Raw genomic sequence first — 9,118 nt, 5'->3', positions numbered from 1 at the left:
GTGGGACATGCGTGATCCTGAGTCACGATCTCCCACGAAATGCAGCAAGGCCTCCCGTTGAAAATGATCGTCGCGCCGATGATCCCGCGCGTTTCTAATACGGCGCGGCTACGTAGGTTTCTTATTTAAATTCGCGATCATTGTGCGTTCTCCGATTGGGCCGCGCGACTGGATCTTAATTGCGCCCGCGGGTCGCAATTATCGTACTTGCGTTTTGTGTGTGTGTGTATGTGTACGTTATACGTGCTCGTCTCGCATTGTGCGCGGCGCGGACGAAAGTAAAACGCTGAGAAAAAAATCGCGTTCTCCCGCGAGTTTCTATGCTTTCGCTAATCAAGCGATTATCCTCTGCCGGCTTGAATTGAATGGGACGAGAAATTGGACGCCGCGACGCGAGCGACACAAACACAATTAATCGCACGACACCGTGAGTGCAACGATTTAATTCGCGCGATGGATTTATTAACTTGCGTAATCTTAACGCCGCGTAACAGCTGGTATAGATTCCGTCATGTGATATTCGGTCAGCGTTTGCGTTATCTGTATATAAAATTATCCAGATAATTATCTAAATAAAGAAATCGCGTCGTCATACGTAGATTATTAAATTTATGTTATCTTTATCTTAGATAAAAGAAGTGTTACTTTCAATTAGAATTGAATCTAGATTAACAGAATTTAGTTAATAGATGTATTATTATTAAATTTAATTATTAGGTATATTATTATTATTATGGAATTTGTATTATAGAGTAATCTGGATTATTAGAATTTATATTAACTGCTTTATCTTAAATAAAAGAAACTATATACCTTACAAGGGAACCTCGAGAAGTACAATTCTGATTTTAATTAAACTTTTTATGAAAATGGTTCCCCAGCTGATGATTAAAGGGACCTTTGATCACCGCCCTGTTCGGATCTGGTTAAACTGTAGGTTCCATATATCAGTGGATATATATGTATATGGATCCCTCAGGCTGCGATTGGATATTAGGCTAACAACCTATGAAAGGATCCATTATTACGAAAATCTCATAAGAAGTTAGATCCTATCACTTTGAGATGTTGCGCCATCAAATGAATAAATGAATATTAATAGAACTTTTTCTATTTTATTAAGTTAATAAAGAATATAGGTTATATAAATATAAATGAATTTAGAAAATATCACAGTTGATATAAAAAAACGTTTTAAGAGGTGAAATCACCTCATTGGTAAAGCGATTCTTTTCGTAATATTTCAAAAACTACTCGAGATATGAAAAAATATCTAATACAAAAAGTTTTATAATAAAATTACATCTCTTTATCTACGTCAATAATATTTAAAAAAAAATAATTTTTTTCAAAAATCATATTTTCGAAGTTATTTCATCTTTTATCTAAATGAATATTTTAAATGAAATCATCTGTATTTTATCTAAGATATGCTTAAGTGTAATTTACTTTATCTCTATCTAGGTAATTTTGAATTAATCTTTAAACACTGGAAACACTGGATACGGTCGATATGTTTGAACGCGCCGTTTGTTATTCATATGGCGCACATACGTATAGTTTCAATTGATCGTCGAGTTCACTGTCGATCTTTAATATTCGTTAATGCTTGCTACATTAAATTAAGCTAACTTCGACATTCAAGTTGAGTTCGCTTATCGATTAAAATTGGAGCAGTAGAATCGAGTTAGCACTGTTCGATAACGAGACTTGAGAATGCGTAAGTTGATTACCACTGGCGAAGCACGTGCTCGAAGCGTTCGTTATCGCGTGAAAGTAGAGAAAATTCACCTCTATTTGTACGACACACACTCATTGATAGACACAAATAAAAATATACATATATGTGCAAACAATAAGGCTGAATCCGGAATTTAATAACATAGAAAAAACGAACTTTTGTTCAAAGATTTAAAATTTTACATGATATTCAGATACAGATCCGAAAATCATTTTGTTAGACCATCAAAATTACATAATAATTATATTGGAAGCTGAAAAGTGATGAGCAATGCTGCAAAAAAAATCTGATATTCTAGCAATTAGTTTGTCAACAAAATTATTTTAGGTACACCAAAATTATTTTCAGATCTGCATCCAAAAAGATTTTAGATTTTTCAACAAAATTGTTTTTTTCGTATAATAATCACGATAAAGTAATTCTTGCCTACATTGACATTTTCGTCCAAAAATTTCCGATTCAAGAATAAAGAAAAATGATAAAATAAAACATTTTTATATTTTCCAGTACAATCACTTTTCATTTCAAAACATTTTTTTAGAACAATGGACTAATTTTTTTATATTTACTACTAAAAATATTTAAAATTTTTTAAAATAAAAATTGAACAATAATTTTTTAAATTACAGTCTAATTCGCGTTGGAAAGATTGATGATGAAAAAGTTGATCTTTGTAGAATTAAAAATAAAAATACAAAAAATTTAAAAAATACAGAATATTTTTAGTGGTATAGAAAAATTAATTTATCGTTTTGAAAAATGTTGGTGATTTTTTTTTCATTAAAAAATGATTATTTTATCATCTTCTTATCATTTTTAGACCAAAATCTTAAGTGTATATCATGCTTTTGTTAACTCTGTTCCTCCTAACATTAAATATGCAATATTATTGTATATTCTAAATTTAATATTCTAAATTTAATCGGTAATATTTATAATTTTAAATGATTCCAATGATACTAAAATTATAGTAACAATTTTTTTCTTAAAGTTCCTAAAAAATTTAATTAACTTTAAATAGCTACAAAAGGAATTAAAATAAATATGCTATCAAAATGACATTATTTAAACAATCGTTATCGATTTTCATTTATAATTTTAATATAAATAATTAATTAATTACTATAAAATAATTCTTTTAATTATTTTCTCTCTCTCTCTCTCTCTCTCTCACATTAATTGTCTACTTTTGTACGCCAAAACATTGGCGGTTTGCATTTTTTTACATTTTGCGAGTGTGAAATACGTTGAAAAAAATATTCTGGTCGGCGAAGTGGTTTCGGCGGCTATTTGTAAGGATATGTAAATTGTCCATTCTCGAGCTGCTCGACTATGAGTTTAGAATTTCTTCGGCTTGATGATAGTTCCCGCTCGAAAGACGCTTTCTAGAAGGAAGAGAAAAATAAATGCCTCGCCAATACGGAGGTTAACGAACGTCGTTTCGCCGAAGGCGAAATTTTTGCCGGACTCGTGGCTCCTCTCGAACCTGTACTCGTAAGTAGATACGACGAAAGTAAATGACTCGATCGACCAGCTGCTCAAATGACATCTGGCAAAAAGTCATCCTTCCATTACTTTACAGTTCTGCGAGATTAATTCTAACGTTCTTCTTTCCTCAAGCATAACTTTCTTAAACTCAAAAACAAGCAAAGTTGTGGTTTTAAAAGCAAACAATGTTGGAATTTTATTAAATTAAAGTTGAAATTTGTTATTTAAAAAAATTATTAATATAATTATTAAAATTAACTTTATGAAAATAATTTTAATATTATCCATCGATATTAAAATTACTTAATATTAGGTCATTTTAAAATTATTAAAAATGTTAAATTACGAGAAATTACGTACGTACTTTTTTAAATTAATTATAAAATTAATAGAACTCTCCAATTGGTACGAAAACATTTTTAAACATTGTTATAAAAATACGAATACGATATTAGAGCTAATTTTTTTCCATGTGTACGTTTTGTGATGTAATGTAAGGTGACTCATGCTCGTTTTGCGATAACCGCTTCGAATCAACAGTTCCGGCATTAACTACAAAATTAACCGAGTTTTTTGAACGCATATCGATTCTCTGGCCTCGTCCCACGATAACGATGACGTCGTCGTGACGTAATTAACGGTGGGCGAACTGCGTCACTCACATGACGTTCCTTTCGCCAGGAGCGCGTCACGAATGCATCGTGTCATCAGATAACAAACGACGTAATAAGGTATTAACTGGCGATCGTTACTGCCAGTTCAAGTTCAATACGGGGAGCTTCGTTGGAAATATACGGTCATGCCTAAGAAGATACTCATGCATTTGTACGATCAAGATATTTTGTCGCGGTGATTGAAGACCGCGAGCGAATTATTTCCTTAAGAGCGAGTCGATGAAAAATGCGATCGCGGCGCTTAGCTTCAACAGGGCTGAATCTAGAACTGGGTCCAATTAAAAACACATAATTTAAATATTTTGCAGAAAATATAATAAAGGGAAAGAGAGGATAATTCTATTTCTTTCTTGTGGATTAAAATTAAATTATTATTGTAATATAAAGTTATAATATAAATTTAAAAACAGAAATGAGTAAAAATTGAAAAGTTTTTAACATATAAATTTTTGTAGAAACAATCTGTGTATTTTATATTTTATATATTATTAAAAATAATTAAATAATTTATTTTTAGATTATTTTCAAATTATTTTAACGATTTTATTTAAATTGCTTTAGACTTGTTTGGAATTTTTAAAAAATACGTTAGAGTAGAAATAAAATTTTAATTATCGAATAAAATTGTTGGGATAATATTGAATTTTTATTTACCGCAGCAGAAATTTGCATCGCGATTTGAGCTGGCAATTTACCTTTTCTGGATACGCCCGTAACTTTTTATTGAAAGATGCTGGAGAAAGCAGCTGGTAGACGCATCTGACGACCGTTCCCTACAGTTTAACTTCACATCACCCGTCTGAGGGTTGTTTCGCCACCCTTACAACACTGCTGTCTCTCGGAGTAGTACACGTGGGAAGGCTTTGATGACTCAGACTGTTTTATGGGGATGAAGGAGTCTGCCATTCTCGTATAGGAAAGTAACGCAGCCCCTACTTGCTTTCAATAATTGATGAAAAATAGTCATGATGAAAGAAACATTAAAGACAAAAAAGAGGGATATTATTCAACGATAAAACGTGAAGATAATAGAATCTCAAATCATTAATTTTAATTTGTCTTTAATAACGACAGCACAACAATTTATGATCATTAGTTAAACCATTTCATTTCTCAACAAAGATGGTAGTAAAAGTATTTTATTTTACAGTCATATTTATACAATTTTTTTATCAGCTACATTCACATTCGCTTTACTCAAAATAATATTGACAAATCGAACGAAAATTCGCGATTACCTTCAAATCAAACTGTACGATTACGCATAACTGCGGAAGATATTTCTAGGATTATGTGTAGAAAGCGTTGAAGGTGCCTCGGATAGTTGAAGGCCTGCGGAGGTCACGCATGTGTGCGCATGTCATGTGCGGTACATCTTGTAAATGCTATTTGAAAAAAACTTTAGTTCTGATATTTTATATCCTTCATCCATATAGAATCTTCCACAAGTGTTATTAATAATAATTTCAATGTTAAATTCATTCATCTGTAACGGAAACTTTGATTTTCCTCCGATTCTCCAGAATTTATTCATAAAGGGACACAATTGTATAAATTATTTCGCGAGTGAAAACCTTTATTAAGCTAAAGTAGTAAATAAATGAATAAGTAAATAGTAGTAAATAAATCAAAACGGTATAGTTTGCTAAATAAATTAGATAGATCTAGCTTTCTTTCTTTCTTTTTCGAACGTTTTATGTTAAATTAACTAATTGGTTTACTTTTTATATTTAATGAAAACAGAAATGTTAGATAAATAAATTAATTTACTAAATATAAATTAATTTACAACGGAAATTTGAATTTCCCTCAGATTCTTTAGAGTTCGTTGTAAAGAAACGCGGTGGTGCGAATTATCTTGCAGTGAAAATCTTCATTAGAATGCCACGTTATTAAATAAACAATTGAAACCACACAGTTTGTTATATAAATTAGATAACTTCTTTTTTTTTGCATTCTATTTTTTAACATTTAATTTAATATTTTATATTTTATATCAAATTGTCTCATTTTATGTTAAAAAAAAAACAGAAAAATTAAATAAATAAATAAATCTATTAATTTTTATAAATTAACTTCTCCTATTTTATGATTGCGACTCCAATTTTGAAGCTGTTTATACTCCAAAATGAAAAAAGAATTTGATAATAACTATATATATAATATTGTATGAACAATAATTTACTCTTCTAAATATTCAATAATTATCATCGAACAGTTGGTTAAGTTATTATGTCCTACCAAATATCGAGTGGAATTTCAATCTGATCTAATTTTTCGAAATATTTAATAATTATCACCAAACGATTCATCGTGCTATTAAGTCCGGTAGTACTTCCTAAACATTTCTAAAAGTAAAATTATTTTTGTTTATATTATATATAAATCGAGACATTTGATCGAAATTATTTCACTCCACATTTGGCAGCAGCTACCAGCCTTTTTTTTCGGGCGACGGAGGAAGAGGGGGGGGGGGAGGATTAACATAGACCGGCTTCGAAATCGATCGTTTGAGCCTCTCTCGCTACCTTTCCGTCTACCTCGGTGCCCACACGGTACGTTCCTGCCGCGGTCGACGCCGTAGCGTGACGGCATGGTCAGTGCATCCTCGAGTTCGCCGGGACGACGCGTCAGTCGGCGTCGGGACGGCGTGCAGTGCGGTCATTCCGCTTACCTCCGGAGAGCCACCGGTCGCGCGCGTCGGTCACGTTATCGGCACCGTCAGGTGATCCGCGCGCGCGGTGACAGTGCACCTGGCCCTGCCACCGTCGCAGGTAACAAAATCCGGAGCAGCTGCCGCTCCGCCGCGGCGATTCTTCGTGCGAGTCACTTCGCCGTACGCAGCCGATCGTCGATGATTAAGAGCGCAGCGGTGATTAAGAGACGCTGATATCATCGGGCGTGTTTGCGTTTTGCAGTTGCGAAGGACGGGCTCTTCTGCGAGGATAAAGGACGATCCCGCGCGAGAGATTCTACGTCGATCGACCGATCTCTCTGCATCGCTAATTTCGCCTGTCCGCCGAAATTTTCTGGCCGACGATTAACTTACGCAGTTTTTTAAACTTGCCTCCACTTTGACCTTTTCGAGGATTGAATTTAATTTCTCGAATCCTGGCTGAGGTGACGTTTCTCATAATAGAAATTTTTTACTGTGCTTTAAAGATGTTCGTTAGCGTTATTGGATTGCTTGTCGAATGCAATTTGGCGTTGTTATTACTTCAGCTCGAGTTTATAATTGCATTTCAAGTTTCAAATCCTAACAATAAACGGCGCGTATAGCGACGTTTATGCAGCTGGTAAATGTATCGACATATAAATATTATTAGACATTAATGTTTAATCCAGACTGTATTTGGCCTTTTTCTTAGTGATTTGATTTATTAATTTCTCTAAGTCTGCCACGTTAAGCGAAATTATTCAAGCCTATCGCGATTTCAAGGAAGAATCGTTTAGAGGAAGGCAGCACACACACAATTATTGAAAACTACCGTGCATATAAATATAATTAATAATTAAATAATACATCAGACTGTGATATAGATGCTTTGATTTCCTGGAAAAGATCTTACTTTTCATTTGCAATTCATTCCAATCACGCGGTGGAGCACGTACGCTTTGTCCGTGTCCGTAATCGATCCAGGTGCATAATGATTCATAATATTCAGGGAGGTAAGCGAGAATGATTGTGATCCACATTTAACTCCAGTTTTCTTTGTGATAATACGCAACGTGTTTCCCTGAAAACGGAAATTACTCCGTTCTCGCGGAGCGATCGATACTCTAATTGCCAGCGAAACATTGTTGTCCCTGCTTCACATCGTATTATACTTTAATGGCTTCACATTGTAAAACTTTTAGTCACGATTTTTTACTTAAATTGCTACGCTCTATAAGAGTCCAAAATCTGTTTCATCAGTGGCAAAAATAAAACACACACGGAAAGAATGAGTTTGTTGAAGTATCTAAAAATTTAGCTACAGCAAATGCAAAGAGTATTCGTGTACATTAATTAGCACTTTATAGTAACAGGGAAAAAATTAATTGTATACTCAAAATTATTTTACCTAAAAAGAAATGTAATAATTAAATCAAATGTTATCTTAAAGACAAGAGCGAAAATGAAAAGTCTTATTATTTAATTTCTAAGATCATGAACACGAATCTCGTTTGTTTATATTAGGACAAAATCTACCTACTATATAAAATTTCCAATTAATATTTATTCTCTACAGATAAAGCTTTTTTATAAAAATATTCTCTGTACGAATATTTTTGCACTCACTGCAGCTACAGATTTCAAAATAATTGTAAACTGTCAAAATAATTACCTAGAATGCTCAAACTAGTTGCTAGAATGTTAAAACTTTTTGCAGCATTGATCATCATACTTGAATTTCCCACATAATTACTTTTAGATCTGTGTACCTACCTTAATTTTTAAATACGTTTCAACATAAGTAATATTTCAACAAAATTATACTTCTCGTATATTATTGAAATACGTAATGTTGACTAATAATGAATTTTCTGTCGATGAAATTAATAATAAAAATGAATTATTATCTGTAATTAACAATGAGTGTAAATCGACGTGTATTTAACACAGAAAGATTAAAAAATGAGAACCTTGGGTTAAGAATTACTTTCCGAAATCACAAAGATAATCTTCGTTTTGCAACATCGCGAATAATAAAATAGTCTTTAGAAACTTTTACCGTGCCATTGTGATCCTTGATGTGTGTGATAAGGTCGCTTCTTCAATATAAAAATAATTTTACGAGAGCGGTCTATTTGGTTTTTGCTTTATATCAAATTTTAGTGACCTCTTCGCACGTATGTTCCGCTATAAATTTTTAAAATCTTTATTCGCTGAATTATATGAATATTCGTGCAAAATTATTCCCTTACTCTCTTGATTCTTTATTCTCTTAACACCGATGGCTGTCTCACTCGGTCGACGTTCAACGTAATCATTCGAATATCATTTCCGCTTTTGATTTCACGGCTATTTCAAGTTGCATCTCAGAGTATTTCCCCTATTCTAGGTTGTAATAATTTTATTTGACAATTTTAATAATCAAAGTTTTTATAAATATATACATACTTGGATAACAATATTAAGCAATTTTTATCTTTCATCTGGAATTCTTTTACTTACATTGTTACCAGCGTTATACATCAGTTTAACGAATTCGTGAAACAAAGGATTATTTAC

At 32.6% G+C, this 9,118-nt stretch overlaps 1 protein-coding gene across 3 annotated transcripts in view; it reads left to right on the top strand.

The window, feature by feature from the left end:
- Positions 1-9,118, top strand: part of LOC108754582 (ral guanine nucleotide dissociation stimulator) — a 48,142-nt gene that overhangs the window by 13,983 nt on the left and 25,041 nt on the right. Inside the window, exon 1 of one of the 3 annotated variants that reach the window (XM_018497019.1) lies at positions 6,551-6,677. The exons of the other annotated variants lie outside the window; for them this stretch is intronic. The gene's annotated coding sequence lies outside the window, so the exon portion shown is untranslated. Of the gene's footprint in view, positions 1-6,550; positions 6,678-9,118 lie in introns of those variants that run through there. 3 annotated transcript variants of the gene reach the window in all.

This window comes from Trachymyrmex septentrionalis, unplaced genomic scaffold, assembly GCF_001594115.1.
Source record: "Trachymyrmex septentrionalis isolate Tsep2-gDNA-1 unplaced genomic scaffold, Tsep1.0 scaffold119, whole genome shotgun sequence".
In the NCBI taxonomy this organism is placed as follows: Eukaryota; Metazoa; Arthropoda; class Insecta; order Hymenoptera; family Formicidae; genus Trachymyrmex; species Trachymyrmex septentrionalis.
Note: the sequence above shows the minus strand (reverse complement) of the source record. Positions and strands in the feature narration are given on the sequence as shown.